Source organism: Hemicordylus capensis, chromosome 2 (assembly GCF_027244095.1).
Source record: "Hemicordylus capensis ecotype Gifberg chromosome 2, rHemCap1.1.pri, whole genome shotgun sequence".
Classification (NCBI taxonomy): domain Eukaryota; kingdom Metazoa; phylum Chordata; class Lepidosauria; order Squamata; family Cordylidae; genus Hemicordylus; species Hemicordylus capensis.
In genome coordinates this window covers 354,179,081-354,203,709 of record NC_069658.1, presented here as the reverse complement: position 1 = coordinate 354,203,709, position 24,629 = coordinate 354,179,081, and the positions used below count along the sequence as shown (strand labels likewise).

General features: G+C 44.4%; 1 protein-coding gene and 1 long non-coding RNA gene across 2 annotated transcripts in view; one reads left to right on the top strand and one right to left on the bottom strand.

Annotated features, from left to right (window-relative positions):
* Window positions 1-24,629, bottom strand: part of PDLIM4 (PDZ and LIM domain 4) — a 139,115-nt gene that overhangs the window by 18,485 nt on the left and 96,001 nt on the right. The gene's annotated exons all lie outside the window — the stretch shown is intronic.
* Window positions 3,464-12,014, top strand: LOC128346356 (uncharacterized). The gene is made up of 2 exons (XR_008316927.1): window positions 3,464-3,618; window positions 11,822-12,014. It is a non-coding gene; the product is annotated as an uncharacterized LOC128346356 (long non-coding RNA).

Here is a 24,629-nt window from a genome sequence, read left to right as displayed (position 1 = left end):
ATTGTAGACTCACAAAAATCGCTCCAGCCCAGGTTGCACAAAGCAGGATAGGTAACCCAGCTTTCCTATCTTGCTCTTAACCAGTGTAGGAGGAGATGAGGGTTCTCCTACCTTGATTCTCTGGTCATGTGAACTCACTTGCCTCTTTGACTCAGCCACCAGGACCTAGAAGGCATGGAAACTATAGAAAACTGTGGCTTCAGTGGCTGCTATCCATGGATGTGCCACTCTGCAAAGCACACTCTACAATCCTGAAGCAGAAACATCCACAGCAGAGCTGGGTATACTTCCTGCTCTTTTGTAGCCAATCAGAGGGCAGTTGTGGACATCAGCAGCTTTCCAGTCTTCCAGCAGTGCAAAGCATGCTGGGAAGGAATGGAGGCCTTGGAGGACTTTCAGCTCCCAATTTCAACAATGGATACCAAGCCCAGCTTAATCATGTGCTTCCTTGGTTTGTTGACTCAAAAAGAGGTTCTCGTATCTCGTGCTGCTAATGGGATAGGAGCCCTCCAACCAGTGGTCCCTCTAATTTTTTAAATCTTTGTATGGAATTAGTTTTGTTCTGGGTGGCAATATGAAGACACTGTGTGCGCAAATGCATTCAGAGTGGAGCCTTCCTAATTCAACCTGAGCAGGATCTAAGTGGACATCGGAAAACTTGTGAGCACGTGCACACGTGCACACCTTAGAAGGAACAGTGCCTCCAACTCACTGCTAAATGGCCATGTGAACAGGCCTACAATATCTTCTAAAACCAAGAATGGTTTTGGTGGGCTTCCTAAGATAGTGAATTTTAAAGTCACTTGACAACAGGTCTTATTCCCATTCTTTAGCTGACTGTAGTAGAAGGAACCTGGAGCAGACCCTTCACCTGAAAGTTAAAGTTTATGAAATTTTATACATTACTTCTTGCTTCCTTAGTTTTATCTGAGGCACTCTTAGTTACTGTCTTAAGTCCATTGATAAAAATTATATTTTCCAACTATTGTTAAGGCCAGAAATGCTATACTTCCTGTCTCTGATGTTGTTCAAAAGAACCTGCTCTTCTTGTAACCAAGTGTATAAGCCTGCCCAGTGTAATTCATGGTAAGTTCCAGAATCCTGCACCTAGGTAATTTTGGAGCCTGGGCCCAGGGCTGTCCTTAGAGAGACCTGGCGGGGTGCGGGGCCCAGGGCAAATCAGCCAGTGTGGGCCCCCCTTCCAGTTAATTCTAATGGGGATTAAAAGAGCAGGGCCTGGGGCAGTCACCCTGCTTGTCATGCCCTAAGGACAGTCCTGCCTGCACCTAAAGGTCTTTGGAGGTCCCCCACTGCAAGTTAAGCATCATTTTTTAACACGTAGGTTCTTGAGGGCACAAACCACACCATCCAGGACAGACTAAAGACTCTTTGGGGCCCCCCAGGGTGCGTGGAGGCCCTGGACTTCGGCCCTGAAGTTCAGAGGTAAGAGTGCCTCTGATCCTGCCTTGAACAAAACAAACCTTAGTGTAGCTTCCTAATTTTATTAAATTAAGCAAAAATATATACTACTTGAAATATTATGTGTAGACTAGGATGCCCTTGATATTCTCATTGGGGTTTTCTTCCCTCCATAGGAACCCTTAGAGGGAGCCTGCAGGGAGAGTTGCTAGTTTTGTTTTGAGGGAGGGAGAAGATATTTCACCAAGCAGCTTGGCTTTTGCTGCAGGTTCTGGTTCAACCCCCTCCCCCCCACCTTAAGCTTTAAATTATTATTTTAACTCCCAAGCTGGTGCAGGGGGTTGTGGCTGTATAGTGTTTTTTTAATGGGATGCAGCCATAGCTTTGTTGTAAACCACCCAGAGATGCAAGTTTTGGGAGGTATAAAAATATGTTAAATTAATAAAAATAAAATAAATCTACGATTCCCATTCACACAATCCCCTGCACTGGTTGGGGACCTACAAAGAGTTTAAAGAACAAAAAGGTAGCTTTTAAAGTAGAAGCCACTGCTCGCTCCAGTGCTCCATAGGCAGTGAAGAGAACACCACTTCTGCTCTCCCTATACTCACCCAGGTCCCAGATAAGCAGCGGGACAGAAAGAGCACTCTGTGTGTGTGTGTGTGTGTGTGTGTGTGTGTGTGAGAGAGAGAGAGAGAGAGAGAGAGAGAGAGAGGTTTGACAGGCATGTTGGAACTCTAACAGAGTTCTGCAACGACAGGAGGGAATTTGCTCAGAGTCTGATGATCTGAGCTCCCTCCTGTGGTTGCAGAACTCATTCTGATAATGCCAGACATAGGGCAAACTGGGTTCAACATGCTAGATCCGACCAAACACACAGCCCTAATAACTACCATCCTCTGAACAACTCTCTGGAACCAGACTCTACTTGGGGATAAGTAAGAAGGGGAAGTGAACAAGCAGGCAATATCTAACTCTAGATACAAAGCATTATAGTCAGGGGAGCTATACAATCTTCTGGAACTCTGTCAAACTTGGTTTTCTATTCCCGACTTTCTCATGGGCATCAAGAGATAACATCTCTAATGTCCATTGTTCCATGTTCAGCTTGACTGGAACTCTTTAGTCCTGAAGTATGAAGCAATTGGCCACATGCCCTGACCTGGGCAGACTGCAATATATCACCAATCCAGTCCAGCTGCTCTCAGACTCAGTTGCCTGGACTGCTGACCCATTGTCTTTGCACACAGGTTCTGGCCTGACCCGTTCAAAGACCACCAACACCATCATAGGAATTAGATTGGCCCAAAACATTAAAAATATAGAACATTTGTTTCTGTGATTAGGAATTGTCTCTCTGTAGTCTTTCTATCACTTTCCAGCCTTTAATGACTTTAATGCCTATTCTAGGTCCCACCCACCCCCGCATCCTCTGTAAAAATCAGGTTCATAGCTTGGATTGGGTGTGGCTCTTGGGGCACATTTTTTAACCTCTGGCTGATGTTACACCTTTGCCTCCTGCTGGAAGAGCCATTGTAATTCATGCTTTCAAGTTGTACAAGTTAGAGTACTGTCTGACAGCGAGGTGGGATAGAAATGCATAAATATATATTACTGTAATGCACTCTATGTGGGGCTGCCTTTGGAAAAATTTCAGCTAGTCAGAACTACTACAGCTCTTGGCTGGGACATGTGAGAAGGCCTTCTTCTCTGTGGTTGTACCAAGACTTAAGGACTCCCATCCAAAGGAGGCTAGTTGTGTCCCCTCTCTGATATATTCCTTGTCACTTTGATGATTTTGTTTGTTTATTACATTTCTATATACTGCCCAGGTGCGTAACAACGATCGGGCAAGGGGAGACAGTTGTCTGGGGGCCCCACTGCCTGGAGGGGCCCCCCAGAGGCACCTCACGTGACTTCCCATTGCCCCCTGCCCAGCCCCAAGGCCCCTCAGCCACTTGCCCTGTTCGCCGTCTCTCCAGCTTGTTCTCCTGGCCGGCAATCGAGCAGCAGACAAGCTGCAAAGAGCTCCTTTTCTCCTGCCTCTCAGCTGATCGGCGGGTGGGCGGGGCTTCCACGGAGGCCTCGTGTAGGCCTCTGTGAAGCCTGAACTCCAGTAGGGCCCAAGCCAGCCAGGAAGGAGGAGGCAGCCAGAGTGGCCACCACTGTTCTCTGCAGCAGAAGACCCCCTGCTGCCAGGTAGAGTGTGAACTCCTTTTTGTGGTTACCTTCCCCACCCCCCCACCCGGATATATAGGGATCTGCTTGCCATAGGGCTTTGATATGGGGGTGGGGGAGGAGGGACCGAGAAGTCTCTGAATATTTATTTTGAAACAGCTTGGAAAATTTGCTGACTTAAAAAAAACTATCTAAAAAGTCCTATAAGTGGCTTGTTTCATGGCAGAAAATTGCAAAAACTTCTGGAAGAAACAGTATTATATTTATTTTATTCATTCATTCATTCATTTATAAATGCACTTATGTTCAAGTTGTTTTGCAACCCAGAAGGTCTGAGTGAGAACTGTGAAGCTTGTCTTCTGCTTTTATTTTATTTTATTTTTCTTGTGTGTGAACTGCTCCCCAATAACCTGCAGGGACTTCAGGATAAATCTGGCCAACATGTGAATGCAGCACCTCCATTCCAGAGGAGATGTGTGTTAAAGGGCTTTAAAAGCCTCCTGTGAAATCCTCCTGGAATCAAACTTGACTGAATTTATTCAAAATTCTGAGAAAACATGCATAGGCTCACCCTGCATGGTTGAAAGTCTCCTTGGCTAATCTGCAGCGAGGGGCCCATTTTAATCATTCATCTTTCTAGTGTGTTCTAGGCATTAAAAGTAAAACAAATGTATAGTACTCAATGTATATCACTATATATTGTGACGTGTGCGTGTGTGTATTCAGTGAAATGTATTTCCAGGCAGCATACTTATTTTGGAATATCAGACTTAAATCCTTGGGGGCCTGGGGTGTGCGGAGGCCCTGGACTTTGAGTGGGGGGGCCCCATTTTAAAATCTTGTCTCTGGGCCCACTCCAACCTTGCTACGCCCCTGATACTGCCTCATACCAAAGACTCATGGTGGTTTACAAAATTTATTTGAAACTTTTCATGTATGAATATTTGTTATTTATTGGCCACCTGTCATCTTTAATGTTTGACAATGAGGTCATTCACACAATCGAAAACTGTGTTCTACCTGAGTTTGGGAACTGTGTGTACTCCCAATTTTTGATTGTGTGGAAGCAAGGTTAGAGGAAAACCTGGGTAGAAGTGATTGTGTGGAAGCAAGGTAGGAGAAAAAGCTACCCAGGTTTTCCTCTAACCTTGCTTCCACACAATCAAAAATTGGGAGTACACACAGCTCCCAAACCTGGGTAGAACACAGTTTTTGATTATGTGAATGACCTCAATGTTTGTGTTTTAAGACTGTTTGAAAGCTATGCTCTAACCTACCTTTTATACAGAAAGGTGGCATATACAAATCTATAAAAATTAAATATATTAATGGGCTCAAACTGGCATTCTCATATCTTACTTATTTTAAAACATCTATCAATTTGTTTCTAGTCCCAGTTCAAAGTCTGTGTCCTTGCTGGTTCTCAATAGCCTGGGTCTGATTGTCTCAGGGACATTTCTTCCCATATGAACCTACCTGGCATCTGAGATCTATAAATGAGGCCTGGGTACTTATTTCATGGACACTAGATTAGCATCCACAAAAAACTAAGGCCTTCTCTATATAATCCATAATTCCGTGGAATGCTCTTCCTTGAGAAATTCATCCAGCACCTACTCTGTTATTATTTCAAAGGCAAGTCAAGACCATACTTATGGAATTACTTTTTGTATTTTGATGTTGGTTTCATAGTATTGGTTGTTTTTGATACTGTTGTGTTTTAAATGTTCCCATTGTACTCATTTTGAAGTTAGCTTGAAAATGGGCATATTGAATAAAACAAATAAGTAAAATTAAAATAATAGATCAAGTGTCAGAGGATTCAAATAGCCACTCGACAGGAAATGACAGGAAATATTAAATCCTCTTCTGCTTAAACCATTGTACTTCTGTGAATTGCATCCCCTTTGCCCCTGAATTTCTCATGAATCCCCAGTAGAATTTCACCAAGTATTAAGTTACTGGCCCTTGGCACTTGGGAATCTTGATGTATTGTCCTCTTGCTTTCAAATTACAGGCATTCTCTCAGTTTGGAGACTAACTGAACTGCTTTATATAAAGCTTTAGAAATCATTTTGTTATCCTTCTGTTTTTGCAGAATGTTTTTGACTTAGCTTCTTTTTGTTTTTATGCTTCGAAGAAGGATACCTCAAAAGCTCATTTTTTAAAAAAAACAGAGTTAAAAGTCATCTTTTGAGACACAGAAGCCCTCTTCCGATGTTATTCACCAAAGTGGTGCTGAGAGTTACAGCACCAAAAGTAGATAGGAAGTTCTGCCCCAGTGCTGTCACTCACCTGCTGGACCTCTCTGCTCACAGTTACAGTGGCATTTGTGTGAACAGGGACACGTTGTAACTTTGATGGCTGTTGCTCCAGTAAGTGAAACGGAGAGTAACTTCTGAAGAGAGCTGAAATCAAACAACTGTTCCCTACTAGGAGAAAATTCCAAATTTGTGTACCCCACACACAGAGGAGTATTGATAGAACATACAGCTTTCCGGAATGAGACTGTTTGTATAGTACTTTGCACATGTTACTATCATAAAAAATTATTATGAGCCCTAGTAAGGTATTTACGCTTAAGGTTAAGAAATACGTATCTCATTATTAAAAAGACACAATGGCCAACACCCTGATTAAACCTCTGTGTGTGCAACCAAATGCACAATGCACAAGCAAATGCACCTGCACAATGCTAGGATCCCTGTTTATGAAGTGTGGGGACTTGTGTGTGAGGGGGAGAGGGGGATTGGCAATTCCCCCCAATCCCCCTTTCTCTCAGAAGTGCTCCACGAGACCTGGAAGTAGGTCTAGGGAGATGGGAGATGTTGGGCAGCAGATGACAGGAACAGAGGAAGCTGCCATATACCAAGTCAGACCATTGGTCCATCTAGCTCAGTATTGTCTTCACAGACTGGCAGCAGCTTCTCCAAGGTTGCAGGCAGTAACCTCTCTCAGCCCTATCTTGGAGATGCCAGGAAGGAACTTGAAACCTTCTGCATGCAAGCATGCAAATGCTCTTCCATCCTGAGGGGAATATTTTCCTGTGCTCACACACGTAGTCTCTCATTCATATGCAACCAGGGAGGACCCTGCTTAGCAAAGGAGACAAGTAATGCTTGCTACCACAAGACCAGTGGGAACCCTGCATACATTGGGGCCCCTGAACATGCCTCTGCTCCAGGTTCACCCATAATGTGGACTCAGCCCTGCAAATAATGATCACCTACTTCTTTCCAAGGAACTATACCAAAAGCTGTCTGAGTAAATGTGTCAATTTCTTAAAGCTTACTTTTCCAGAACAACCAAAATGTAAAAACAGTTTTGGTGTTAATATTCCAGTTTACCTTTTATGCCCCACTCTCACATACTGCATCAGTGGTCGTTTTCTCCCCCCCCTTTTTTGGGGGGTGATTTATGACTAATTCAACAAATAAGGCTATTTGCAATACATATTCGATTTCTTTTTAAACATTCTAGATAGTAGGAACTACAACAGAATGTAGGCCTGCTACTTAGGCAGTGCACAAAGAAAGACAAAGTATATGCATTAAGTAACATTGGCAGCAAGTAGGTCATTATATCACAAGCTGAGTTAAGTGCTCTCTCTAGAGAGATATTTTAAGTTGCCTTGTGCACTCAGAGCTACTGGATTTCCTTCCAATAAATCCTTTCATTAAGGTCTATGTTCTGCAAGCTTTACACATGTTCTGCAGCATCTTGCTTCAAACTGCGGTCAATTTCCAAAGGCAAAAATTTGGCTCATGACTGCTTTGCCTCACTTTCGTTAGAGCTGAAAAAGGATTTGGGTATATATATGCAATTTCCTTTCCACATGAATTAGTGAGGTCATTTGACATCATATAATAAAAATATAAAAGAAACAAATAATCAACAATTAATAAAGATGCCAATGATGCTTCAAATGGTTCAAAACGGTGGGTGAAATGGAAAAACCTTATTCATTACAGCTTTTGGCTGGAATTCTGTGGGGCGATTCTTGCGATCAACAAAAATCGGGCTAGCAGAGGCTCGCAGCTGAGCCTTGTGGTTCTTGAGAGGGTAACCCGCTTGAGAACCCTGGTAAAAAGCAGGTTTGAGGAGCGAGCGCTCCAGCAAACCTGCTTTTTATGATCGTGAGTCGCCGTGGCGCGCCTTCGTGCTGCGCCTACTCATGAGTAGACCCCTGGCTGGGAGGCGAAAAGCCACCTCCCCGCTCCGGGGATCTCCCCAGTATGCCCTGAGTGCTCGCGCAGGACATACTGGGTCTTGCGGGGGCCGCACGGCCCCCACTCCCCCCACCCCCCGCCGGCTCTGTCACGGAGCCGGTCATTGTGTGGGTGGCCAATCCGGCCGCCCAGGGCTCCCTGCCCGCTCGTGAACAGGGAGAGCGGGCTTAGCCCACCCTTCCCGCTCACCCGAGGAAACCGGGTCTCACTGATCGTGAGACCCAGTCCTGTGTATACATCCAAAGTAGCACTGCGCTGGGACAATACTGCTGAGTTTCATGCTAACATTCCACCATCACAATGTTAGTTTGTAAATAACATGGGGAAGGGGAGAACTGAAGATCTCCCCTACCCTCTGAAGCCCACCGTGCATTACAAAAATATATTTGTGTGGATTGCATGACCCTCAGGGACACATTTTCATGTCTCAGTGTGGGCCTTCAGAAAATTGCCCCTTCCCCTGCCCAAGTGACAATACAGTGTTACTGTGGAACTCAGTTGCCCCAGTGAAGTGCTCATCTGGGTATCAACCAGTTGGTTACAATGAATTTAGCAGGACTTACCACGGAATAAACATGCACAGGACTTGGCTTGGCTACAGAAGTGAAACTCTTAATTTTGCAGCAATATTTTACAGGTGAAGGAAAGTATATTTATTGATATATTCAAGGCATAATGGATGAATGAATGAATGCATAGATAAAGATATCTCTCATAGGTAGTCTTAAAATAGCAGCTTCTGTAGGTGTACATGTCAACAATACTATGAATTGTGTTGTTACTTGTTAATCTCATGAGATTAGCTTAAACCAGTTTAACTAGTAAAGTGCAAACAAAGGCTTTGGAATGCTACTTTCAGAACTCAGCACACATGAGATGTGTTTTATTTGTAGGAGAGTTAACCATTTATAAGAAGAAAAATTATATAGGAGCAAATGTTTTGTCCTGTGTAATGTTGTTTATATACATTGTATTACCAGGCAACAAGAAAGCCCCCTTCTGAAAAGCATGAAGATGCACCCAAAATTATTAGTACTGGGCCCTTTCCAGATTAGACCCTAAAATGGGGTCAGGATGTATCTCTGAAGTGTGTTTCCACACTTACTGTGTTGTGGCAATGGAGTCCCAATGCTGACCGCAGGGTGCAATTTATATGTCGAATGCCTTGTTTCAAATTTAATCACTGCGATTTAGTGCTATGACATTGTTTATCCAGCGTAAAAAAGGTGTCAATTTTCTGGGTTGATCGTTTTCGCGGGACTGCTCCCCCTGCAGATTTTACATTTTGACTGCGATTTGCCTGAATGAGGCATTTAGCCGCTTTAAGCGGCTAATCTGGAAAGTGCCCTGGAGATGATGAAGCTATTCACATGACCAGGAGAAAACGGGCTAAGGGAGCCTAGCCCGATTTCTCCTTGTCGTCTGCTACCACGGGAGCTGTGCAGCTCCCGGTAGCAAACCACCTAAAGTACCCCTCCCCTTAAATGAGGTTAGCGGTGTGTGAGCTCTACTAACCCCGTTTGGTTGCTCGTGTGCTGCCATGGCGCGGCTCTGTGCCGCGGCAACACATGAGGAGACTCCTGGGCTCAGGGGTCTCTCCAGGATGCCCCGCATGCTCACGCGGGCCATCCTAGGACTCCTGGGAGCCGCACGGCCCCTGATCCCCACAGCCCCCACCGGCTCCATGACAGAGCCGGCAGCTGTGTGGGCAACCGATCCGGAAGCCCAACTATGAATGGCTGCTCGTCTGTGGGGAGAGCGGGCTAAGTTCGCTCTCCCTGCAAGACCAACAGAAGCTCTTCTCACGGATCGTAAAAAGAGCTTTGATGTGTACTATTTTTAATGCAGTAAATTATGCAGTTATAAAAGAAGCAACTATCTTTTTATTACATTTACTTAAATTGTGAATTAAAATATCTGCATTTATATTATGATCCATGATCATGCCATCAACACAAAAAACAATAAGGGAACGGAAGTTTTTCCTGGTAACAATAATGCTGTGGGACACAACTTTTTCTGTCAAGGGAGAAGGGGTGATTTTCAGTGATCTTCCTTTCCCTTTATAGCTGCATGTGTCTCCCAAAACTATGTCCCTGAGGAATGGAGTACCATTAAGGACATAGTTTCATGAGACACAGGCAGCAGCAAAGGGACGAGAAGACTGGGCCCTGGGTATTTAAGAGAACAAGGCTATTCACATGATTGTAGAAAATCGGGTTAGCCGCCGATTTTCTACAATCGTGAGAACCACCGGGCTCAGCTGCAAGCCCGGTGGTTCTTGAGCGGGTAACCCGCTCAAGTATCCCGCCCCTTAAACCAGGTTTGCAGAGCGAGCGCTCCGCAAACCCGGGGTTTTTTTTTAATCGTGAGTAGCCGTGTGAGTGTGGATTCTATGATAGCTAATGAGATTTTCAATGAAACACCATGAATCCACTCTAATTTGCTATCATAGAATCCACACTCAGAATACCTCTGAAACAACAGAACCCTGTACCCCATGGGTTAGAAACCCATGGGGGTGATTGGCACCCTATGTGCACTACACTACCACTCGCTCTGGGCCACCCCAGCACCCCCCAAGTGCAGTTATGGGGCTCCTGAAAGCTCCATGTATACCCTATGAGGAAAAACCTTAAAGACACATAAACTTTAACAATTCCCCAAAAATCAGCCCTCTGCCCAAATCCTTTGAAAAAATTCAGGTAGCTTCCTTGACCCTACCTGGAACTACCACCAACCCCACACTGCTCTAGGACACCCCTTTGCCCCTCACGTGAAGCTATACATTTGCTGACACCTCAATGCTTCTCTATGGGGAAAAACCTTAAAGACGCATAAACTTCAACAATTCCCCAAAAATCAGCCCTCTGCCCAATCACTCTGAAATTGGGGTGGTAGCCTCCACCCATTAGGCACTACCACCCCACCCCACTCTTTTTGCCCAGATCCCACGCTATGCCCCCGAACTGCCCCAAAGACACTAAAACTTCAAAAATTCCCCCAAAATCAGCCCTTTGCCCATTTCCCCTGAAATTTGGATGGTAGCCTCCATCCATTAGGCACTACCACCCCACCCCACTATTTTGCCCCTGGGACCCGAAATTCGAGCTGACTTCACATCAGACCTTTTTGCATTCAAATCAATGGAGGCAAAAAGGCGGGAAATTCAAAGAGACGTCATCCCGAATCACCCGAATTTTTCAGGCACGAATCAGGGGTGATTTGGCTCGGCCCCAAAAATATCGGGGGACATCGGGGGTGATTCGGTTCAGACCCGAATCACCTGAAATTGCTCGTTTTTGCACATCCCTAACTAAAAGTCTCCCAAGTGCTAGTTTAACAAAATATCTCACTTCCTTAAGATGGAAAATATTAAACCAAGAGACAAAAAGTGGTACTGTGCTAGATTACAGAATTGCCTGATTTTTATTATGTACTTTTAAAGGAGATGAAATATTTCCTATAGTTGACAAGTAGCAAATGGTCTGAATTTTAAAATCAGCCCTAGACCCTATTGATTGATTGTTCAGTTGTTATACCACCTTTCATAATGCATCTCAAGGCGGATTACATGAAAGTTACATTTAAAACCTTAAAATCAATTAAGCATTAACACCATAAAACACAAAGAAGAATTTTTTAAAAAGCTGAAGAAACCTGAATCCTCTAGCAGGTAAAAGCCTGAGTAAATAAAAAAGTCTTTATTTGTTTTTTAACAAATAACCGCCCTGAGCCATTTTGGAAGGGTGGTATATAAATCAAATAAATAAATAAATAAAATAAAAGCAGCCACAGCTGTCACAGAGCGGATGTTTACTGGGAGAGAATTCCAGAGTCTGGGGGCAATAACAGAGAAGGCCCTGTCCCATGTGCAGGACAATCTAGTCTCTCTCAACGTCGGCACATGGGGCAAAAGGCCCCCCCCCCCCGATGAACTTGTTTGGAGGGCAGAAACCCTTGGAAACCTTACTATTACTTTTTTTTCTTAACAGTATTTAACCTTAGGACTCCGCTACATGCTATAGAGTGCACAGAACACTGCCATTGTTCACTCTCAGCAGAATGGAGAGGATGAAGGTTACAGAAAGAGAACAGGAACAGATAATAAAGAGCTGTGAGAGTGTTAAAAATGGTCAAGAAGAAAATATAAACCATATCTTATTAAATTCTGAAATATACATCTAAGAGGAATGCGTGTTCGGTTTTTTATTACAAAGCTAGTTTTTACAGTGAACTCTGACCCAGTTGGAATAATGAAGCAAATACACACTTAATAATCTCTAGTATTCCTAATTAACATATGAAATCTAATATTTAAGTAAGGCACTTGCATCATGCAAAGAATTTTTAATGTTGATATCTGGTTCTTATAATAGGAAAAAATATGCAATCTGCAAGGAATTTTGGAAAGAAGAAAATTATTCTTAGAGAGAAAAGCGTATTCATCATTTTTTATTGCCTTATTTATGTAGAATCAAACACACTAAAGTTTAAACATATCTGACATATAGAGCATGAGACTGGAGGATTGTCTGCCTAGTGGGAATGAGTTGGATTCAAAACTTCAAAGGATCTTAAACCAGGAATTTGCATATAAGCCTTTTTCTTGGCAAAGGTACTCTGTTCCCTTAAACTATGTTACTAACAATGAGATCTGGAGGTACCAACATTTTATCTGAACTCTCCAACCTTGTTTTGGAACTCATTTGCTGCTCATAGTCATATATTCCCCCCCTGCTCGGAGAGATTTATACAGAGCATGTTTTCTAAGCAGCACTCTGTTAAGTAGCACTTTGTTTTCTGACCTCCCTTATCCATATCAATACACACTTAACTTTAGGAAGCTGAGCAGTATTTTGATTTTATTTGCTGCTTGTTGATTTTTCCATTTCTTAAGGCTCTCTTTTTCTTTTTTTACAATGTGTTTGGCATAATCAATTTGTTCTCTGAAATATGTTCAGGGTATTTCAAGATGGAAGGTTGTTTTTCTTTTTTGCATTAGCTTCAATGGGTTTTTGGAATGAAATGCATAGCTGGTTGTCCTGTGCTAGCTCATCGTGCTATTTTCAGTCTGCACTGGGGTGGAGCTCTGGGGAGCATTGTAGGCTGGGGTCCCTTCCATGTCCCTTCCACTGTCACCGTCCCGCCCAATGTGTGCATTCAAGAGAACAAGAAGTTTAGTTTTAACAATTCTGTTCTTGTGCTATGGTGCACTTCTGGTTCAGCACATGTTCAGTTTACCAAACTTCTGCAGCATTTTCCCCACTTGTGCCAAGACTCCCATGGAGCTGGGTGGGAGTGGAAGAAATCCTGTCTGATGCGGTTTTCCGTGTCTCCTTGTTCTCTAGACATAACTGCTGATCGCTTAAGAAATCATTTCCTGAAACCCCTCTGAATTGTTCCCTTTTCCTCCTGCCTGATCCAATAGGATTCTAAGAAGCCTTGGACGGATTTCGTGTTGGCTCTGCCAGTGATTCTATTGATGCCCTGGTAGAGAACTGGAACACACCAGGGCAGTAGACACGATCGCCCCTAAGCGTCCTGTCTGACTCGCTTCAAAATTGGCCCCTTGATATTTGGAAGAAGTACGGGAGCTGAAGCGGCAAGTCGTCTGACTGGAGTGCAAGTGGAGAAAGACTCGACTCAAATCTGACAGATTACAACATAGAGCCAGGTCTCACAATCAGTGAGACTCGATTTGCGAAGTTGAGCGGGGAGAGCAGGCTAAGCCCGCTCTCCCCGCACACGAGCAAGCGGCAGCCCTGGGCGCCGGATCGGCCACCCACATGATTGCTGGCTCCGTGACAGAGCCGGCTGGGGCTGGGGAGCTCGGGGACCGTGCGGCCCCTGGAAGCTCCAGTATGCCCTGCACGAGCGCATAGGGCATACTGGGGAGACCCCCGGAGCCGGGAGGCGGCTTTTCACCTCCCCTCCAGGGGTCTCCTTATGAGTAGGCGCGGCGCAGCATGGATCCACGCTGCGGCTACTCACAATCTTGAAAACCAGGTTTGCGGAGCGCTCTCTCCGCAAACCTGGTTTTAAGGCAGGGGTACTTGAGCGGGTTACCGGCTCTAGAACCACCAGGCTTGCAGCCGAGCCCGGTGGTTCTAACGATTACAGAAAATCGGGCTAGCGGAGGCTAGCCCGATTTTCTGCAATCGTGAGAATAGCCTCATAGTGCATTAGAAGACTTATTGCTCAGATAACAAGTGTGACAAAGAAGTGATTCTTTTCTGCCCATATTGCAACTGCTAGCTCACATCCAGCAGAGTTGTTTAGGGTTATAAGAGGGCTATTATATGCCTGTCCTCCCTTGAATCAGAATTTGGAACCATCCAGGGGCAGAGCTACCACTGAGTGGACGGGTTCAAAGAATTCGGGCTAATGTCCCTCAGGGGCTGCACCTCGCGCCCCAGAAACGCCCCCTGCATCTGACATCAGACGTGGGAGGCATGATTTAGCTCCCAAACAAGGCTGCATGGCCCCATTTTTGAGCTAAATCGGCCAGCGCTGTGTTCGCAGTGCAGCCAGAGCAACTGTCCCTGCCTTTTAACATCAGGAAGAGCCACTCCTGGCCACGCTGCAAACACAACGCTGGCCTATTTAGCTCCCAAACAGGGTCACATGGCCCTGTTTGGGAGCTAAATCACGCCCCCATGACTGACAGATGTGGCTGTCAGAGATGGGGGGGCATGGCTAAATGCTGCCTGCATCTGGCGTCAGATTCAGGGGGCAGTACAAGGAGGGCTGTGGCAGCGGCAGAACCCAGGCCACCACTGGCCTCCCTCTGCTCCTGGAACCATCAACTGTGACATTTTTAATGAGTCCTTTGTGGATAAAATATCTCTTATTCGGGTTGACTTCGATCCAGACCCCACAATTATTACAGAGTCTGATGCAAAGGTGTCCAGCAATTCCTCTTATGTTATTAGGCTGGATCAGTTTCAGTTTGTGACTCCTGAGGATGTGGATAAGCTGCATGGAGTGGTGCAGCCTACCACCTGTTCTCTTGGCCCTTGTCCGTCATGGCTTTTACTATCAGGCAGGGGGGTTGTAGAAGGCCTGGTAGATATTATAAATGCTTCTCTGAAGGAGGGCAGGATGCCTCCTTGCCTTAAGGAGGCAATCATTAGACATTTCCTGAAGAAGCCTGTATTGGATCGCTCAGAGTTAAGCAACTACAGGCCTGTCTCCAACCTTCCAAGACTGGGCAAGGTAAGTAAAAGGGTGGTGGCCTCCCAGCTCCAGAAAGTCTTGGAGGAAACTGATTATCTAGAACTATTTTGAACTGGCTTTTGGGTGGCCTATGGGGGCTGGGGAGACTGCCTTGGTAGGCCTGATGGATGATCTCCAACAGGGAATTGACAGAGGGAATGTGACTGTTGGTTCTTTTGGAGTTCCCGGTCGCTTTTGATACTAGCAACCATAGTATCCTTCTGAATTTTCTGAGGGGGTTGGGAGTGGGAGGCATTATTTTGCAATGGTTCTGCTCCTACCATTCAGGTAGATTCCAGATGGTGTAGCTTGGAGACTTTTGTTCTTCAAAACATGAACTTGTATATGGTGTCCCCCAGGGCTCCATACTGTCTCCAATGCTCTTTAACATCTATGAAACTGCTGAGAGAGATCATCAGGAGATTTGGTGCAAGGTGTTATCAGTGTGCTGATGACACCCACATCTATTTCTCCATGTCAACAGCATCAGGAGAAGGCATTACCTCCCTAAATGCCTGCCTGGAGGCAGTGATGGGCTGGACGGGGGATAACAAATTGAGACTGAATCCAAATAAGACGGAGGTATTTCTTGTGTGGGGTCAGAAGTCAGGAGACAACTTTGATCTGCTGGTTCTGGATGGGGTCACACTTCCCCAGAAGGAACAGGTACTTCTGGATCCAGGGCATCTAGTCTAGGGATGCTTCTGGATTCAAACTTTCCCCTGGTGACTCAGGTTGAGGCAGTGGCCAGAGGCACTTTCAAATTAAAAGGCGGTTTACAATTAAAACAAACCACTAAAACAGTAAAGAGCTAAAACAAATTAAAAAACAACATAATTAACAATTTAAAAACATTTTAAAGCAACAATTAAACAATTATAGTGATTAAAACCCCCGAAGTTGGGGTAGTGAACAAATATAACAAACAAAAAGATACATAATAGCCTGAGCCTGACGCTGCTAAGTCCAAGACTCTGCATGGCCATTTTGGCTGTGTATCCTAATTGTGTAGCCATTTCGGCTGAGAGTGACTGCAGTCTGGATAAAGTTTTAGTCAATAGTTATGTTCTTATTTTACAACTCACTCAGACTATGCTGTTCCTTATCGGACAAATAGACTTCTAAGTTATTTAGAACTTTTGTTATGACAGAGTGTAAGAAGATCGGGTCTCTTGCTCGAAATACACCAGCCTTAGGGTAAAAAAACAGAAAACATGTATCATTCTTGTTTCCTGTTGAAGGTCCTGGTTTTCCCCTTGTCTGATTCTTGTTCTTTATTTCCTGTGGACTTTCCTGCTTGCTGTAATCCATCCCTTCCTGCATGTATTACTTGTCTGAGACATGTACCTCAGATTATCTCCTGGATTGCATAATTTAAACAAAGTTACTGAGTTGCGCCCTAGCTTTGATGCCCCGTGTGCGTTGCCCTGACCACTGACCTGAACTAGACCTGACCCTGTGTGGTCTTCTGTCTAAGTCTGCTTTGTGACCTGCTCCTGACAAGGCACTTCAGTTTCGTGCAACAGAGATTAGGAAATTGCAACTTCATTTTTAAAAATGAAAGCAATTTGATATCAATCTTGAATTTGATGTCAGTGCACAAATTAAGTATGCAAATTCAAACCAAGAGCTGGTAAGACCAGTGCTTGCCTTCCAATATGTACACTAGAAACTAGTGCCAAAGATGACCATGTATGGATTTAGACCAAGAGCATTGTTTCAAACATTCTAAGCAGCCACAGCTTCCATTTTTCTTGTTAAGAACTTTAATGTGTTTGGAAATATGTAATAATGTGGTACTACAAGACTCCAAATAGTGTAAGAATACAGAAGGATCTTCAGAAACAATTTCAGTTAATTTGCAAATACATGCCTGGTCATGAGCAATATCTAATGATCCAAAAGTAGAGCATATAATCTAAATTCCTTTTCTTAAAAAAAAATTTTTCCAACATTAGGATAGAAAACAAACAGCACTGTGGCATAACGTTCTAGAGAGCAGAAAGGAAAATCGCATTAGGCCTATTCACACAATTATCAGCAACAGGGTAGGAGGCATTTTACCCTGGTTTGCATGACTGTGTGAGCTCACAAAAATCCCTCTGACCCAGGTTGTTAAATGCAGGGCAGTCTAGCTTGAGTACCTTGCTCTTCCCCAAGGAAAGAGGAGAGGAGAGCTCTCCTACCTTGCTTTTCTGGCTATGTGGACCCATTTACCTTTTCTAGCAGCCACCAGGATCCAGCAGGCCTGGAAACAATAGAGAGCTGTGTCTACAAGGGTGGCTAACCATGGATGTGCCACTTTGCAAAGCACATTCTGAAGCTACTCACACGAGCTGCCCAACCTCGTGTGGAGCACCAGGATCACTGCCAATCTGGATGCTTCTGCGCTCGCTAGGCCTTTAACCAGGGTTAGAGGGTGCGAACATATCCCCAGGTCCAGGGTTGTGTGTATACTTGGGCTGCATGCAGCCCAAGCATACACAGTCAGGCACCTAGAACACCCAACTTGAGGGAGAATCCCTCAATGAACCGTGTAGTTCGAGTGGTGCATCTTGGGATTCCTGGAAGCCAGGACTCATTTTCCTGGCCTCCAGCAATCTGCGTTGCTCAGAGCAATGCAGATTGTGTGGGCGCTCGATCCACGCACTGAAGAGCAGCAGGACGATCGACTGGGAGGAAGATAGGTTCAATTTTAGTATAAACTGCCCTAAGCCACTTTAAGAAGGCCTTATATAAATCAAATAATTAAACAAACAAACAAAATCCTGCCTTCCCCCTGCCCACCCTCCAGGGGCATAGGGAGCATGGCTGTGGCTGGAGGACAAAGTGCTTTATTCTTGCCTAACCTATTTTCCCCTTGAAAAATTTCCTGGCCTTTATGGGGGAGTCTATTTTACTTGCCCCCATTCCGCCCTCATGGCTCTAATACTGTGAGTCCAGACATGGGGAAACTGTTTAGGGGCAGTAGCTGCAGGGGACACTCAGCAGAAGTGGGAAAGATTAACACTTGCTCCCCCACCAATTATTTTTTTCCAACAACTGCTCCAACCCTGCAGCCATATAAGCAAAGAGGTTTGAGAACATGCGTTTGCTCAAGAGACTAGGCTTGTTCACACATTCATTTGAATCTAGGTTTAACATGGATTTCCAACATTGAAGTGATTGTGTAAACCCATACCATTCATATTGTTTGAATCTTGGCTTAATGTGGGTTACTAACATTAGCATGATTGTGTGACACACCAAGGTGGTTTATGGCCCGAGATTCCCACCTTGGCATGGGTTCACACAATCACACTAATGTTGGTAACCCACATTAAACCTAGATTCAAATGACTGTGTGAACCAGCCTTATGTAGGACAACATTTGGGATCAGAACATAGTTGATGGTATCTGAGTTGCAACCTTGATGAGTATTTGAGCCAAGTGATCACAATCACCACTGCAGATCTTTTACACCTGACTTGTACTTTCTTTCCCTCTGTTCCAGACCCTATCCTCTCTTCTGTCAGTTCCCAGCCGTAACACACTCCGGTGACCATGTTGGTTGGTGATTTGTCCACCAATGTTACTATGCATACCAGGGAGTTGGGTTTGGTTCTGGTTCAGGTTCAACAGCATTTTTAAACTCCCCAGTTCAATTACAGTTCAAACATTAAAAATTGGTTCAGTAACCAGTTCATACATCTGACTCACACGCAGGCAAAACCAGGCTAATGAAGCTAATTCCAGTTTTGCCTGCACGTGAGAGCTGCTGGGATCATACCCAATCCCGGTAGTGCCTTGGCGGCAAACCTGCCTCCAGAGCCACCCTCTAAAATGGGGTTAAGAAAACGAGCACTCTCTTAACCCTGTTTTTCTGCTCGTCTGCCAGCTCCGGCTGCTGGCAGCTGAGGCTGACAGACTGCAGGGCTCCCAGCCAGCTTCGGGAAAAGGAGTGGGGAATCCACATAATGGGACTTCCAGAGGGTGGGTCGACACATCCTGGCACCCCAACCCTCTGAGCTACCGGCAGCAGCCAGCAATTGTCTGGGCTGGCGATCTGTACACCCAACAAACAGGAATGGATTGTCTGCGGGGAGGTAAGCTATTTAAGGCTTCCTCCCTGCTGACCCTGTAGCCCTTTCTAAATGATTATGTGAAAGGGCTCTCTGAGTACCCAATTATTGAACCACTTATTCAGAACTGGCTACCACAGTTTTTTTTTAGGGGTTCCGTTCTGGTTCAGATTCAAGTCAAGCTTGAGATTTTAGGATTAGGTTCAGGTTCAGGTCCATTCACTGAACAAACTTCTCTGAACCAGTTTTTGGGTTTGGTTCCAAGCTCGGTTCAACCCGCTGAGGTTCACACATGATTTCAGCAGCCATTACACCAATGGCTGTAACCCTCAACCCAGGCTGTAACAAACCCAACCTAGGTTGTAACAAACCCAAACTCAAGCGCAGTGCTCCTGAGAGGAGATTCTAACTGAGCCATGCCTCTCTGAGCCTTGTGGGCTGACTGGGTTTTAAATTAATTAAAAAGAATCTCTGGTAGAGTATATCACTGCCACCAGGCATTCCTTAGCGATCACAGAGTTACCTCTGACTGGAATGGGAATGCTAAAATGCTAAAACTTCCAGTCCCCTCTTTAGTTTTCTAACAGGCCACTATAAAACTGTGGTTCTCTCTCTCTCTCTCTCTCTCTCTCTCTCTCTCTCTCTCTCTCTCTATATATATATATATATATATATATATATAATCTCCAGTTGACGGGAACTAGAGACAGGGCCTTTTCAGTTGTGGCCCCTTGGCTTTGGAATGCCCTCCCTGAAGATCTTTGCCATGCTCCCTCCCTCAGTGGTTTTTTTTTAAAACAACTTAAAACGTATCTTTTTAAAGAAGCTTTTTAATGCTCCATCTTTGGCTATATCTAGTAGGTTCTTTGGCTTTTAAAATAACTTTTAATTTGAAACTTAATTCTGATTGTGGTTTTAGCCTGACTTTTAACTTGTTTACTTAATTTGGTTAATTTTATTAGTTTTATTTTACATTGTATCTATTTTACTGTTGTGAGCCAGTTAGGGTTAGTAGTGTACTAGATGAGAGGGGGTATAAATATTTTAAATAAAATAAATAAATGTAAGAGGGTAAGTAGCAGGCTTAGAGATCCTGGTTGCAGCCATGTGAACTAGAGGCTTCCCCTCCCCTCTCCCAGAGCCAGTCAAACACTCTGAGAGGGCTGTAAAAACAAAGGAAACAATTTATTAGTTTACTACCAAAAAAAAAAGGAAAAGAAAAAAAGGGATGTCTTGGGCTTCAAGCGTAACTGTTGCAAATAGGATTATTCCTCTTCTGTTGTTTCAGGTATCTGGGTTGCCTTACTTCTAGCAAGTTGCTGCTACTGCTAACCTCAACTTGTTCCAGCTGTTGAATTTCTAGCAGAAGGGTTGGCTGGCTGGTTGCTTACCCCACTTCCCCTTCTTGGACTGTGGCCAAAGCGCAGCCAATGGCACAGCCAGTGGCCTGCCTGGAGGTGGCCATCAAAGCCAGCCGCCAAAGAAAGCCAACCTTGGATGGCTGGGTCTGTGGTGGTGGAACTGAGGACTGGGGGCAGTAACGTTATTTTGAAAGACTTGTGTTCGGTATTGGGACTACCTCTCTGTTGTTTGGCTGAAGGATGCATTTGTGACTCCTGAGGATGTGAACAAGCAGCTTGGAACTGTATGTCCTACCGCCTGTTCTCTTGACCCTTGTCCGACATGGCTTATATGATAAAGCCGGGAGATTGTTGGAGAGGGCCTGGTTGAGATCATAAATGAGGGAAGGTAGGATGCCTCCTTGTTTAAAGGAGGCAATTATTAGGCCTCTTTTAAAGAAGCCCACAGTGGATCCTTCAGAGTTGGGCAATTATAGTCCTGTCTCCAATCTTCGGTGGTTGGCCAAGGTGATTGAGAAGATGGTGGCCTTGCAATGCCAGGCAATCTTGGATGAAACAGATTATCTAGACCCATTTCAGACTGGCTTTTGGGCAGGTTATGGGGTGAAGACTGCTTTGGTTGGCCTGATGGATGATCTCCAAAGGCGAATTGACAGAGGGAATGTGACTTTGTTGGTCCTTTTGGGTCTCTCAGCGGTTTTCAATATCATCAACCATGGTATCATCAGCCTGGGGAGCAGGGGACTGGGCGTAGGGGCCACTGGTTCCGCTCATACCTCTCAGGCAGATTTCAGAAGGTGTTACTTGAAAACAGCTGCTTTATGAAGATAGAGCTTTTGTAATTTGTATTGTGTCCCTCAAGGCTCTATTTTGTCTCCAATGTTTTTTAACATCTACATGAAACCGCTAGGAGAGATCATCAGGGGATTTGGTGCAGGATATTATCAGTACACTGATGACACCCAAATCTACTTCTCCATGTCAGCTTCATCAGGCAATGGCATAACTTCCATAAATGCCTGCCTTGAGGTAGCAATGGGCTGGTTGAGGGAAAACAAACTGAGACTGAATACAAACAAGATGGAAGTACTCACTGCAGGAAGCTGCTGTTCAGGAAATGGGATAGATCTGCCTGTTCTGGATGGGATTCCACTCCCCCAGAAGGAACAGGTTCACGGTTTGGGAGTACTTCTGGACTCTAGCCCTCTCTGATACCTCAGGTGGAGGCAGTGGCCAAGAGTGCTTTCCATCAGCTTTGGCTAGTTTGCTAACTTCACCCTTTCCTGGAAGTGAGTGACCTTAAGACAGTGGTGCACATGCTGGTAGCCTCCAGGCTTGACTACTGAAATGCACTCTATGTGAGGCTGCATTTGTACGTAGTCCAGAAGCTGCAATTGGTGCAGAATGCTGCTGCCAGATTGGTCTCTGGGACATCCTGTAGAGACCATATTACTCCAATTCTAAAAGATCTACACTGGCTACCTATACAAAGGCAATTCCAGGCAAAAATTTCCGGGCAAATACAAAGTGCTGGTTATTACCTATAAAGACCTTAATAGCTTGGGCTCCCGGTATTTAAGAAAATGCCTTCTTCGTTATGAACCCCACAGCCGATTAAGATCTTCAGGGGAGGTTCGTCTGAGGGGGCCACCAGATCATCTGATGGCGACTTAAAGGCGGCCTTCTCTGTGGTTGCCCTGGAACTGTGGAATGCTCTTTCTGCTGAGATTAGAGCTGCTCCATCCCTGTTCACTTTTAGGAAACAGCTGAAGACACATCTCTTCAGCCAAGCCTTTTAGTTAGTTGGTTGGATATTTTAATCTGGTTTTATGTTTTAACAGTTAAATTCTTGGTTTGTTTTATGCTTTAAACTGTCTAGAAACTTCGGTGGGCGGTATACAAATTTATTCAATAAATAAAATAAATAAATACAAGAATTTTTCCAAAATGTCCAGATGGTCTCAGGCGGTACTTAACTTTGTCATTTACTAGGCTAGTGATAGTTAGTTACAAGAAGCAGATACTTGGGTATACAAAGTGACACATACAAAAGAAAATAAGTTCTAATGCAAGTGTCTTACTAAAACACTTTCTCCTAAGTCTAAACTTCTGAAGCCATAAGCCTTGGCTTCCTCCCCTTGGACCTCACCAGGATTTAGATGAGACCAACTCCTGGAATCCCTGACCCCCAGGGATTTGCAGAACTTACCCTGAGGGAATCTGGCAAGACTTCATTGCTCCTCTATCAACTGAGCACACGCTTCTTCTTCCCAGAAAACCCTCAGAAGCCCTTTAGTCTCACGCAACTTGTTAACCGATTGAGTCGTGACCTAGGTTCTACAGACTGTCATAAACTAAAAGCATGATAAAACAGGCGTGTTTTCAAAAGTCATTTAAAAACGAGAAATGGGGAGATTCCGATTTATTGATTTATTTGTCATGTTCATACAGTAAACAGCTTGTTAAATCTTGGCTTTTTATCCAAGCTTTTACATGATTGTTTTCTATTGCTGCTTCTATGTGTTTTTACCCATGTATAGTTTTTATGCTTGTATTTTATAGGTTTTAGATTTGTTTTATATTTTTAGCTTAATATTTTTATTGTCATTTTATTGTATGTTTTTAAATTTTTGTAAACCGCCTTGGGATTGTTTTTAATGAAAGGCGGTATATAAATTCAACAATAAATATAAATAAATAAAAATAAAATAAATACAGTATAGTCTTAGTTACTGTCCCTGCGGTACAATAAGGGAGACTGGAGTAATGACTGAAATATCACAAAAATGAACAGTTAACAATATCACTTTCCCCCTAAAACAGGGGAATGGTATTACCTTCTCCACCCCCTCAGGTTTCAGACCATACAACCTGCACCACACATGCTTGAGGAGGAGGAGGAGGAGGAGGAGGAGGAGGAGGAGGAGGAGGAGGAGGAGAAAAACTGACAAAACTTGCCAAAGTGCAGGACATTATAGAGGATTTGGTAATAATTTTTATTTTGTATTATAAATAAACATATTCATATACAGGTTGCACAACAATAAACTTAACTGAATCAGTCTCTGTTGATCTGTTCTGAATGGTGCCTATATGATTAGAACAAAACCAGAAAAATATAATGCAATCTAACACTCCATGAGGGATTTAACTGTGTATCTTTCTGTTCAGGCAAAATCAATCCTCTCTAGAGACAAAACAGGGGAAAGAAACGACATAGATGTGAGCAGAATCTGAAATGCTATACACTCCCCCATGTCTTTGCAGAGATGAATTAAAACCTTACAAATTTCCCCTCAGGCTCATATAAAGCCAAAACACTTCTAAATTAAAACAATGCTTCTTTGATCCTAAAAACAAGAAAGGGAAGCAGCAACTTTCATATATTTAGAGAACTTTGCTCTCTTGTATCTTGAAATTAGTGTTTTTCAATTTTGGGGGTCTTTATAGGCAACTGAAGCCAAAACGATGAAAATATCAATAAGCAAAAGCAAAAGCAACTTTAACCAAAAGGCAAAGCCTGAAAAGAGGTGTCCTAGAATCTTCTAGTGGACAAGGCTGTCCTGAATATCTGTGCCTTGATTTACTGATTACACAGTCTTCATTTTTTATTCCCTGCCACCAACAATACTATGAGGCTCTACACACAATCGGTGTGTAGAGCTGGGAGGAGTTTGGTGGGGAGAGTGGGTCAAGCCTGCTCTCCCCACAGATGATCAGTCTTCGAGCCCTGGGCAGCTGGATCGGCCTCCCACAAGACTACCGGCTCCATCATCATCAGGGATTGGGGGCCACCCAATCTCTGGAAGTCCCAGGATGCCCAGCGTGAGTGTGTGAGGCATTCTGGGAAGACCACCCCACCCAAAGCTGAGAGGCTTGTTTTAGCCTCCCGGTCAGGGGTCTCCTCCTGAGTCACCATGGCGCAGAGCTGCGCAGCAGCAACTCATGATCAAAGAAACGGGGCTTATTTGAAAGAAACACTCCGCTAACCTAATTTAAGGGGAGGGCTTCTTTGGTGGGCTAGCTGCCATTGAACCACTGGGCTCGCCTGCAAACCCAGTGGTTCTCACAATGGAGGAAAACCGGGCTGGGCTTCCTTAGCCCAGTTTTTCTCCATTGTGTGAATAGCCTCTATGTCAGTTGAGAAAATCATGGAAACCTG